Genomic DNA, 13,574 nt, shown 5'->3' on the forward strand with positions numbered 1-13,574 from the left:
CACTTTTTAATTGTTCCCATGGAAAAACATGTCCTTTCAATACAGATTCTGAGAAATTTTCAGCACATTATTTAATTTATATTTCTCTTCTTTAATGCAGCCTAAAGCATTCAAACCTAATTTTACACTGTCCCATTTCTGGGAGCTTGACTCAAAGAGATCCCCCAAAAGCTCTGCAGCACCTCTGAACCACTGTATCTCCACACCTCAAAACAGCCTTGCACCCACTCCCTCTTTCTAGTCTGCCCTCTGGAGACAGGCAGGGCAGTGAAAGGTTAAGTCAAAGCTGATTTTACACCTTTGCATTGACAAATTTCAGAGAACTTTGAATTAAACCCTCAACTGAAATATTTCTGATTATTTATTACTAACTTACATTCTTCCTTCATGTGCTCATTTTTTAGATATTCTCTGGCAAAAACTCAGTATCTCTGATCTGTTGATTCATGAAGTTCATTTCAGCTTTCATTTTTCAAATCTGGCTGAGGGCTGCAGAGGTTTTCTGAGGAAAAAAAAAATGGACTCTTTCTAAAGAGGACCAAGAAAAGTTGCCAGTGGATGAGTATCTTGCCCCCACGAGCAGCCATTATCCTCATGAATGGCTCCTGAAGTTTGGTCCTAACCATCCTGTTTCATGCTCTGCCTTTAACAAGTCTGTAAGTACTTGCTTTAAATGCAAGAGTGATAGCACAGCAGTAGGCAGATGGAGGCATGATCTACTCCTTATGAGAGGTCTCATTCCAGTCCATAATTGTTAGCAGAAAAATGAAGCTATTTATTACACAATGTAGCATTTTGTCAACCTAAATCTCTTTTCTTTCCTTCTTTTTCCTGTTTCGTCTTAATTAAAGACCTGGCCTTTACCATCTGCTGAAGAGAGATATGATAGCAAACACTGGGTTATCTTTACAAGTATCTGATATAGCTAACTGCTTCATGTCAGAATTGCCTAAAATGTTTTTCTCTGAAGGAAATGATAAATCACAGCTCTCATTTTTCAGTACACGTTCCAAGGCGATGGTTTCCAAACTGTTTTGGACCTTGCCCCACTGTTAACTCTCAGCCATTACTTACACGCCATCAATCGCCATTACTGTCAAACATTCGGCCAAACTCCCAGGAGAGCGTGGCTCGGTGTGCCAGCTACACTCCGTGCCCTTGCAGGCCACCAATAGGGACAACCTCCCACAAACCTGCTAAGAAACAGGCCACAGTACAGCCAGAATCAAGCCTCCCCTCACCACTTAAGAGGGTGATCTGAGGCACAAGAAAACTTCTATCTGCCCTTAAGTCCCAAATGAAGACAAGGAATAAATGACAGCCCAGTGTTCAGATGAGCTCAATGATCCTTTCTCTTTTTGTGCTGGAAGATTAATGACAAAATGCTTTTGTTTCTGCAGAGCACAGTACAGAATCACAGAATCATAGAACCATCAAGTTTGGAAAAGCCCTCTAATATTATCAAGTGTAACCATTAACCTAACACTGCCAGGTCCACCACTAAACTGTGCCCCATCTAGACATTTTTTGAACACTTCCAAGAATGGTGATTCTGCTGGCTTGTTCCAATGTCTGACCACCCTTTCAGTGAGGAAATTTTTCATGACATCCAGCCTAAACCTCTCCTGGTGCAGCTTGACACCATTTTCTCTTGGCCTCCCCCTTGTTATCTGAAAGGAGAGACTGACCTCACTACATCCTCCTTTCAGGTAGAGAGTGATAAGGTCTCCCCTGAGTCTCCTCTCCTCCAGGCTAAACACCCTCAGTTCCCTCAGCTGCTCCTCACCAGACTTGTGCTCCAGATCCTTTCCCATCTCCATTCCCCTTCTCTGGACTTACTCCAGCACCTCAATGTCTTTCTTGCAGTGCAGGGCCCAGACCTGGGCACAGGACTCGAGGTGTGGCCTCACCAGTGCCCAGTACAGGGGAACAGTCACTGCCATGGTCCTGCTGGCCACACTATTGCTGATCCAGGCCAGGTGCCATTGGCCATGTGGGCACACAGTGGCTCAGGTTCAGCCATTGTCAACCAGCACTCCCAGGTAATTTCTGATGGGCTACTTTCCAACTGCTCTGCCCCAAGCCTTTCACATTACAGGGGTTTGTTGTGACCCACAACAAGCAAAACGTCAAAAATTGGAAAGCATCTGGTAGGAGGAGTCCACCAAGACAGCCAACACAAGGGTTGAGGTGCATGGAAGACACATAAAGGCACATGTTTATATACCTTTCTTATATCTCCCTGCATGCTTGCAGAGCTCATGCAGGATGGGTACTTTAACTAGCAGAAAGCTTCTAAAGGTGCTGGTTTCTCCCGGACACCCTGCCACTCTGATGAAGTATCATCCCCATCACAGCTCTGTGAGACTGTCTCCCACTCCTGCAAACTCTCCCTTGTAGGACTGCTCTTTCCCTTCATGAACCAGTGACAGCATCTCCAAGGAGCTGACCAAGGTATTTGATTCCCTTGATTCACTGACCATGAATTTCCTCAAACACCTGGACCTGACCCTTCTGTCACTGAAGTCCAGGGTTTTGTGTTTGAATTCTGTAAAAGCAACACTGAAGAGTCTCAAACCCTCGTGACTGGACTGGTGGAAAGATGGAGGGTTTGCATATTATGTGCCTGCTTTATGGCTAAACCCCCAAATTTTGTTTCTACCAAGTTTTCCCTAACAGGTCCTTGTCCAAACTTGAAAATTATTTATATGCTCAAAGAGAGGAGAGAGAGGGAGTTTCTTTACAGCTGACTGAGGATTTTAACTTTCTGGCCTACAGTCAGCAGAGCATCTCTCCGTCCTTGCGAAGCTATAAGTGTGTCATCAGGATACCACATGCTTTGATAATTACTCTAGTGGGTATTAAAGTTAATCCTGGGCTGTATAGATCACTTACAAAACACAATAACTGAACCAGAAATCCTTATGTGAGACAGTAATGAAATCAACATCTCAAAGTGCCAGCACGTCTCTGACATGTCCGGCGTAAACTGGAACCCAAAATTCCTGCCTAGAGCAGCCAGTCAGGAATCCAGCTCTTCTGTGATTATGAAATCTGAGGCATGGCAGAGCAGCTTATGTCAGATCTACTGCGTACCCATAAGCCTTAAACCAAGACTTGTGAATATAACCCATGCCTTTCCAGGATTGTGAGAAGGGTCATGAGCAACTGGTGAAATTTCAGACTGAAATAGCCAATGCATCATTCAGTGGACCCAGCTCTTCTTCCTTTAAAGACCAGACACCCATCCCAGATGCACTGATCCTACTCAGCTATATTCCCAGCATGAAATCTCCTGTTCTGAAGAAAGCCTAGAGAAAAAACATTTTAGGCTTTCTGAACCTTGTCTCAAGGAAGAACACAAAGCTAAAGCCACGTTTACAAGGAGAGTGGAGAGGAAAAGATATCCATCCTTCTCACCCTACTGCTTTCCTTTGCTATGTCTCTGCAGCAGCTGACACGTTATTGTGTTCTCACAATAACTTCTCACTATATTTTCCCTGTACTACTGGTGAAAGTCCCAAAAACTACATTAAATTAGTTTCAGTCTTTCCCAACAGGAGAAATTCAATGAACTAAATAATAACGGCAAACAGCACGTCCCTTTAACACCTCCCTTGGGTCAGTATTTTCTCTATTTTTCCCTATATCTTTGTATTATACTGCATTGGATAATACATTCAATACAGAAGCTCTGTACGCTGGTAACAGAAGGTGTGGAAGGCTGTGAGCCCTTGGCACAAGAGCCCTCTGCACTCCCTTGGAGGAGAGAGGCCTGAGGGCAAGACAACCTTCCCCAGAGATAAGCGACCTTCCTCAGAGACAACAACCTTCCTTGGGTCATGGTGACAAAGTGAACCACCCCCAGCATGCCTTGTTTCTATATGGTAGTAGCCTGTACCCAGTTGGCTAATTGGTTTCTACCCCACCCCCTGCCTTTCCCATAAAAAGCCCCCTGTTTCTGCCCCGAGGAGGGAGCTTTTGTCCTTGGCCTCCCCTTCACTGGGCTGCTGGACAATGAAAGCCACCTCTGTGGAACTGCTATATGAGGCTCCTGTCTCTCTGTCCCCAAGTTTTCCTTGGGTGATTTCACAAAGGGCTGAATCACAGGAGCTGAAATCACCTCTAGCAGAGAAGTTGCTACACTTGCTGAAATCACCTGCTGCCCAGGAAAGCCTGCCGCTGCCCCTGGAAGAGTTGCTCCTTGCAGAACACTCTCTCTAGGAAGGTCGCGGGGTTGTCCACCCCCGGCTCTCTGGAAGTAATAAGAAGGCACCAAGTATCAATACTAAATATCAGCACCTACTGCCACCACAGCTGTCTAGTGCTTAGACAACACTGCCTTAAAAGTGAAGAGCAGTTATAACTCAGTAACAATGCTGGAAGGTAGTTTCATGCATCCTGAATCATCTGCAGGCATGTAATTATCATCTTTGCTTAAAGATTTCCAAGCAGCTGCCTCTGCTGTGCTGGATTCACCATGTGCTCTGAAAAGAGTATTTCATAATAACCCTTTCTATATTCTTTGTTAGGTGTAAGAACCTTCCCTTTATTTCAGATGAAAACTTCAGCTTTTAAGTGACAAACAGTCTGAACACCAAAGTAGCACAAGACGTTTGGAGAATATCTGTTCTATCTGTGCTTTAAATTAGGTCAAATCAGCCCCAAGGTCTTGACCACTGTTTTTGAGGCATTCTTTTTGCCTAAGTCCAGGAAATATAAAAGGCTATGAGCTAAGGGTAGGTAGGAAAAATTTCCTCAAAGACCAGGAGTAAAACCCTGAGTACCTCAATACTCCCTACTCCACATATATGGCTCTTCCCCTGGTCTTATTCTCCCCATACTTAAACTCACAGAAATATCCACAGCTTAAAATATACATCTCTTGCTAAAATATTTTACAGAACAAGTGTCTCATCAAGCAAAGACTAAAGAAAACATAGCAGAACCTAACAGTTCAGACAAATTATGAGACTCATTAAGTAACACAGGATGGAACAGAGTTCACCTAACAATAAGCTCTCTTAGGACCACAGGAGTCAAAGGTCAAGTCCAAGCCTAGACTATGGAGAAGGTGAGGATATGGAGAGGACACAGCTGTACTGGCAGCAGCTGGGGTAGCTGAAGGATGCAGTGGCCTTTGGGAGCAGAAGAGGAGATGCATCATTCCACTGGTGCAGTCTGTTCCTGTAGGAACTAGTAAGGATTTACAGTTTCCATCCTACATATACATATGGGTCCTCATGCATACCCACTCTTACCTAGCATGGAAAAGATGTGTCCTTTCAAAAGTGCACCATTCAATATGCTCCCAAGAAGGTAGACCTCTATTCTTAAAATCAGAAGAGGCATGATTCCCAATTTCATATATGGGTCTAAGAATTTAGAGGGTTTGGAGTTTCATTTCTTCTATTTCATATGCAAACAGCAGTTGGAATAGGGTTAAAGTTTTCTGTTCAGTTAAGTCTAAGAGCCTTTTAAACAATGTCCCCTGACAGTGTTATTTCCACTACCTTTAATAATTTTAATCAGGCTGATTATCCTATTCTTCAGACTTGAAGGAGAGGTAATTCTCAGTGATCTCTGAGTTTCAGTACCACTAAGACTAAATAGTTATTAATATTAATTCAAATAAGCCCTAAAACCCAGTCACACTAAGGTTAAAACCACAGCAAATAGACAAATGACCAGGAACATTGGAATTAAATGGCCATTTTGGTTAGAATGTCAAACTGAGAGGACAGGAAATAAATCTTCATAAATCCTTAAACAGGAAGTTAAAAGAGGTAGTTATGTAGGTTGTTACAAATCATATGAGCAAATTTTTGCCTGCAGCAGTAAAATCAAATTTCAGTTGGATATATATTTTAGTGCTGAAGCAAATTACTGTTTATGTCTAGATCACAATCTCAAGGCCAGCAAAGGCTTCCTCGCTACATTTCTGTTGCATGAAGACTAATCTGTTTCCTTCTGCCTCCCCACAGAAATTACAGACTTCAATAAGTCAATCTTTGAGAGAAATGTCTAGCAGTTTGCTCTCCCAGATGTATGTCCATATGTGTGTGTGTGTATATATATATCACAGCTTAATTTCTCTGGAACTTGTCACAAAATGGAACATGAAGATTTCAGTCTGAAATTTAGCCCATAGAAACTAAAGAGATTAACCTTGCTCCCCATGCAAGGTTTTTGCAGGAATTTGTAGGCACAGGGCAGCATGATGCCAGTTAGATTTATCTGCCTTCCCAAGAAAATCGATTGGCCTAAACATCAGACCTTCCGCCCAGTCTTTGCCCTAAGCTGCCCTCCCTACAGTATCTCTGCTGGAGGCCCCTGGCAGTGTGAAATATGCCTGGGATTTGGACAAGAATTGTACAATCCAGGCAGTTTCCTATAAACTGCAGGGCTAGAAGTTACCTTGTAATAGTGCTTGTGATTACAACAAATACAGTAAGCAATAGAAAGAGAAGCCATCTCTGAACCCTCCCCTCTGGAACAGGTGATCAGAGCGTACCTTTACAATTACCAACACCTGGTAGATTTCTAAAAAGCCATAATCCACAATTCTCTGGGCAATCACATTCACACACACACTTTCGCTGGGCAACCTGTGCCAGTGTCTCACCAGCTTCACTGCAAAAAGATTTCTTCCATATGTTCAGTCTAAATCTACCCTCTTTCCATTTAAAACTGTCAGACCTTGTGCTGACACTACAGGCCCTGATAAAAAGTCTATCTTTCTTACATGACTTCTGTGTTGGCTGAGAGCCTCTCAGCCTGTCCATTTCTGCCCTTAGATTATATTGAGGAAATGATTATTCCCCTCCTAGCTACAACTGCTCTCCTGCGTAGATATGACTACGTATATCCTGTCCCACTCACGCACCACCCCAAAAGTCATCCAAACTCTGATTCATATCCTTTCCCAGGGCCTACTTTAAAAATTCCTGACCATGATTGCCATGGGAAGTCTGTTTGCCTTCAGGCCATGAAAAAAGTTCTGTTACCCTGTGTTTTTACATGGTATGCCTGCCTGACTTTCAGAAATAATAGCAATCATTCACTTTAGGGCTGCTTCATAGGAAAAATAGTTTGGCAAAAATAAGTACCAAGTGGAAAACAGATGCTAAAATTTGTTGGCTGGTTCCTCAAACACCTATGGCTCCATTAAATGGTGCGCACAACTGTTATGGTAATCCTCGTAGCAGTGGGGTTCTCTATCAGTCAAACATAGCCAGCTGCATCTGTATTTTCTATCACTTGTCAAATCAGAGTGCAAATTTATCTTTCTCAAGGCTAAATAGACAGTGTCCTGAGTCATGCAGCAAAACCAGTGGTGGCTGGGACCTTTCTCCATCTTATTGTAAAGTGGCAAATTGTAAAGATTCAAGCAAGCTTTGCTCACTTTAAATGAGCCACTCTCCACACACACACTTCAATGGGCAACCACGATCTTTAGAGGGATTTTTGAGCAGGCCTGCAACTTTATTACTATATGCAGATTATTTCATAAAAGTGAAATCACACTTAAAAGTTACAGCCACTCATGTCCTTCTTCGCCAGCTCTTGCTCTACTCGAGTTTTGCATACAGCAGGAAGTGATTCAGAAAACAATGATTTTCTGTGGTAACTGGATCTGGAAAAGCATCAATGAAATTATACCACATCAATCAATGCTCACTTACAACCTCCCCAAAGCAGATGCAGACAGAGGCAAAGCACTCTGCTCTGGAGGAGTTCCTGGTATAGGACTTCACAGGAGAGCTGTAGCCTTGATCTCACAGTGTGAAACCATCCAGTCTGGACAGCTTTACTTTTACCCTCTTTATTTTGTGAGGGAGAGAAGGTACCCAGCTGACCTCTCAGTAAGCTAGGGAGAGGCTCTTGCTTACCCCTGCAGGAAGGATAAAGCTTAGTAGCATGAGAAACACTGCTTTACTTATGTCCTTCTGCATAAATTAAAAGAAAAATGTTATGCAAATACATCCTACACTACCACAGATATAACCAAAATATAACTTACTATTGGAAGACATAATTTTAGGCCTTGTACTCAGCATATATTAGAACATACAGTTCTGCATATTTTTATGATTTTCTTGATTCACAGATGAGTAGCAAACTTCAGAAATGTTATTTTTAGGGGAAAGAGAAGCAGACAGACAATTTCACATTGATCTGCAGAAGACAAAAAGATATTCATTACTTTTTCAATCAAAGTATTACATCTGCTCTAAGTCCACAGTTAAGAGCTCAGGGACAGAACCGCAGTTATCAGTGACTTCCCAGTAACTGAAGTGACTTACATGGCTTATGCAGGGAGAAGATCTTACATTTCTTTATGTTTAGATACAAGGAAGGAAGGATGCAGGCTCTGGCAGTTCTTTGTACTAATCCAGTCCTAAGGTCTGACACAACAGCCAGCAGCTAGAGCAGATGAGGTAATAAAATCTTCAAGAGTACCGCACTTGCAAGCACTGGGTGCCCAAACTGGGGATACCATGAGAAAATTACTTTTTCAGCTCATACAGGTCTTCTCTCTGTCTTTTCTTCCCAAGCTACACTTGGCTGCAGTCTTAAAGAATTTACTTATGTCACTGTAGATTCTCACGGAGTTGTCTTTTTTCCTCCTAGCTCATTTTTTTTATTAGCCTTGTTCATTATCTACCATCTGTCTCTTCTTTTTCTTCCTGATCTGATGTCGTTATTACTAGAAAACTTCTTCATTCCATAACATGAATTTGAAAAATTGTCCACATTATTTACTTTGGGAATTCCAGTAGCCCAAAAATAAAAGGATCAGAGTCTGATACTGGCTAAGCTTATGTAAGCCTGAAATAACTCCCCTGATTTGAGGAGAGTTTGACTGGATTTACATCGGTATGAGCACGATCAAAATCTGGCCCAGAGTTTCTATTTCTTCACTCACATTAGAATTCAACAATCAAGCAATCCTGGATGCTAATAGTTTGCCTAAAACTGGAGACAGTGTTTTTCACAGGGGCTGGCACTTTATGGTCTTTTCCAGCTATGGAACATCAGCTGTCTGTCCCAGGAATCTTCTGTTGATTGAAGCAATTTAAACCTCCAGCCTAAATTCCAATTCATAATTTAAACCTGCTACTAAAGTGTAGCTATAAATTTTTAACAAGTTATAAATGCATGAGAAACTTAAAAATCAGCAGGCTAGTACTGGTTTGGGCTCCAAAGATTCATTTGTAAAGTAACATATCATTTGTAAAGTAACAGAATCCTCCTCTTTGAAGATCACTTGCAAACACCTGAGGGATATAAACTGGCTTTGCTGTAAATAAGAGTTGGGCACTTTAAATGTAGCATTTCTTTTGCTGTTTATCATCAGCAATTCTCTGCAGCACATTGATTTCATCTTCTGGATGAGCTGCATGCAGTTGTTTGGCTTCTGCTATTGAGACTTTTGTCCTCTATTGACTCTGCCTGTCTCAGGGCATGCTACTCTGCCAGTGGCACCAGGGTGTGCATCACCAGCCTTGCTTTGTGGTTCCTCATCACACACAATTTCCCTCAGGGCAGCAGCAATTTTCCTGCAGCGCTGGCCGTGGACATCAAGGGCTTTTACATTGTGGGGTCAGTATCCGCAGTGGACTCTTAACACTGCACAATTGAATGCCACTGAAGCCACTGGAGCACCATCAGCCTGTAGGTCAGCAGAGTTTGGGTAGCAGCTCATTCATCCCGTTGCATTATGTAAGAAATGGCGACTGCCCATTACTGCTGCACTGGGCAATAGTCCCTGTAAGAAAATTATTTCTTTTCCTGCTGATTTACTCAAAGCACTTTGAAATCAGTGGAAAACCAATGACACCCTGCAATTTTTATTTTAGCTGACTGGCACAACCATCTTCAGAGTTTAAATCAAGAAACTTACTGTAGCTGAAACTATCTAAACTGTGATCCATCAACAGGGTAATATCATTTTTAGCTTGCTGCCTGAGGGCACATAACTGACATTTTGTCTATATAAAGTATTGGCGTTCCTCATATGTCAGAGTTTAAACCACAGAAAGAATCTTCTGGCAGATTCTTACAGAAGCTCCCAGAGGCAGCTGAAACAGTCTACTATCTGTGCGTGCCTGTGTTGAGTAAAAGTTACACATAGGCTGCACTCCACTGTCCAGCGAGCAAGACACAATGACAGCCTTATCCCTGCAGCATTTCAGAACAGGAGCTCTCACCAGCACCAGAGCCGCTTTCCCACATCCATCACAGGAAGAGCTGCCCTCTGCCAAACCCAGCAGGAGCTGCACAGGGAGCACCCCACACCCTCACCACAGCTCTGGGACTTCGCCACACTGCTCCAGCCACTGGACAAAAGGAACTAGGATTGTATAGAGATGGGAGAACACAGTGACAGGTCACCTACAAAATTATTTTTAAATTTTTAAGACTAGCGAAGGGTAGAAAGTCCATGAGGCAGCTTGTGCTGAAAGTACCAAGAAGTATGTTCCTAACATGTTACACTTGAATCTTTTTCACTCAAAGATAGCCCAAGGCCTAGGAGGAGTGGAATTTTTCATCCATACTGGTTTCTTAGGGCTGCTTGAATGACCTCTTTTCAGTCTTTAATGCTTGTTTTTCAAATCCTCACTTTCTTACTTGTAAAGCTAGGATGCAAGTAATAAAAGCTACCAGAGAGAGCAGTGTTTATCCTTGCGCTAGGTTTTTATAGAAAGAGCTTGAATGTCTGTTTGCACTAGTAAGCTCTGTGATTTTAATTACAAGAAAACTAGTCAATGTAATGGCTCATTTTGGTTCTTCCATTTAAAATCCCAGAAGACGAAAATGAGCAGAAAGGCTTAATTAAACAGATACTTTCTGCCTAAGTCAAAACAGCAACACTTTAGAACAAATGGATCTGTGTTATTAAGACCAGTTTTACTGAGGTTTTTTGTGTATAACATTGTAAGTCATACCAGGGCTCTTGCTACTGTTCTTCTGGCATTAAAAACAAACAACAAAACAGTTTTACAGTTACCCTGAATTTAATTTAGATACATAATGAATTTTATTTGTATTTTCAGTGAGGTTTATTGCAAAGAAAGGTTCATCACCATTTAGTTCACCCTTTTGTCCCTGGCTCATGGTCACAATCAGCTCCTGCAGAAAAAGCAGTTAAGCACATGGAAAATTTAGCCATATTCAGTGGGAGAAAAACAACGCTTGTTTGTGCTTTGCTCCTTTTTTAATATTCGCCAGATTCATGCTTCTTAGCAGACATCATTTCAAGTTTTATGAGAAATTGGCACAATTGATATTTTACCTATCAGTTTTCCATATTCTGGTCAAACACTGCAGAAGAGTGTGGTAACTTTTTCTATAGGTGCATATCCTCACATGCAATAAAATATTTAGTTAAGATGGACAGCATTTTTCCCATTGTTCAAAACTATGGTTCTGCTTTCTGCCTGTTCCAGTACTGCATAGCTGCTGCCCTTCCTCCGCAAACATTAAGTTCATCTTGAGGGTAGGCTCAAGTGGTTGACCTATAACAAAGTAAACACATGTAGCTCAATCAGATGAGCTCAACGCATGCTTGTGTGAGGTTGCTTGACAGTCTGGGGTCTGTGAAACAAAATGTGTAGCTGCAGCAGTGCAAGCTGCTCCAGAGGGGAATAGTTTACATGAAGGCAAAGCAGAATTTAGATTAATATCCTCTGGTACAGTGATGTTGCAACCTTGTCCGAGATCACTCACCTCGCAGAGCTTCGTTTCACAGCCTCCAGGGTGGTGAAAACCACACTGGCTGCTCACCAGAGCACTCCTCCCTTGCCCGTCTTCCTCTTTAGGAACTATCCTGGGCTATTTTCTGCTCTAGCCAGGCTCTCTGCAGCACCAAGGTTGGGCATGTAAGAGAGGGAAGAAACAAAAGTTTTACTGGCTGTTCACAGCATCACCCCTTATTCCCACAGCAATGGGGAGGACATCTCCCAGGGTCGAGTAGGAAGCATTCAAGTGTAGTTTTACTTTTCCCTCCAAGTCATTGACTCAGGAGCAAAAACACTCACAAATACAAAAAACTGTAGTGGAATGGATCCATAAGCCCCACTAACATTTCTGTGGTTAGGCTGGAAATGCCCTGCCCAATCCATCTTGGCCTTGTGCTCTAGTCCCACCTCACACTCATTCCAGCTATACCTCCCACGTGCCCCTTCTCAGCCATCTCCCTTTTCTCCTTCCTAACAAGCTACCCCAGGTCTGGCTTTATTCATGCCAAGGAGACTGAAATAGAATGATCATGGTATTTACAGCCATGGTACTGTTCTCTCAGCTTGTTTGTCCTCTCCTCTTTTTCTCTCTGTCTGTATCCACCTGCAGCATCTGTGCCATGTTGCAAAACTCAGCATATTTTTTGGTGCTTTTAGCATACGAAAGTAAAAAAATATTTCCCACACACACAATGAGACAGTTTGAAGAGGCAAAATTCAAATTGCACCTGCATTTAATTAAGAGCCAAATTTTCAGGCACCAGCTTCCTCTGCCATGGGGAGGAAACCAAGCACACAAGTCACTGTCTGCACAGGCATCATCATATCTAAGCACACCAAGCTTCAGATGCAGGGGTAAGAATTTACTCCAAGATAGTTGCAAATGAAAGTGGAAATCTCTCACTACAAAACTAACTCAAATTTCTGTATGGCATAAATGATCACATCAGACTGAAAATTTGGTCCCAGTAATTCAACATCCTAGGTACTAAGTGATGACTGAACCTCTGGTAAACTTGAAAATGAAAAGGTCAGAAACTTATATGAAATGATTATTCTCTGCATGCAGAAAACAGCTGTTTTCAGCATCTAGAGTCAATACATGTCACTGGTTGACTGCAGAAGAGCTGTTTCTGTATATGCAGTTGATCAAAATGAAGATGCAAACACTGTTCATATTAAATGGAGTTTCTTTTAAACTTCTCATTTCTCCTTTCCTTCAAGAATTTTTCATCACAATGTAAAATGACTGATTACAATATTATGATTGCTGGTGGTATATTTCAAACCCACCAGAAGTTAAGATTTCTGCTCAAAAAAGAATCTAAGTTAATGGATTTTTTGAAAAAGAGCTTTTCTGGCAGGAAAGCCTGGTGTGAACCGAGGGCTAATGACCACAGCCAGTATCAAGAACTCCGGTTTCTCTAGCACACTTTCCAGGGCCAGCATTCAAGGTCTGACTGGTAACTACTAAAAGTGAATGAGTTCTCTCTATTAAACACACAAAAAAATATTGTTATGCTAAATACATACAACTAGGCAATATCCTAACAGTAGCTATATTGTCTAGCTCATCTCATTCCTATGTCTTCATATAGTAAGAGAAGCCTGGCCCAGTATGAGAACTCCAGTGCTCGTCCTGCATAGAGAACAGAGAGTCCTTCCTCCCACAGCAGTGGGGCATGGCAGTCTCTCTCATGCCCTTCAGGTGGTATTTATTCCTGCTGTCAACAGCAGCAGCGGCATGCTGACAGTGTTACCAAATCTGCTTTGACTTGCTGCTGAAGGAATAAACAAACTCACTGGATTGGGAACTACACCTCTCAACAA

Source organism: Corvus hawaiiensis, chromosome Z (genome assembly GCF_020740725.1).
Source record: "Corvus hawaiiensis isolate bCorHaw1 chromosome Z, bCorHaw1.pri.cur, whole genome shotgun sequence".
Taxonomy (NCBI): Eukaryota; Metazoa; Chordata; class Aves; order Passeriformes; family Corvidae; genus Corvus; species Corvus hawaiiensis.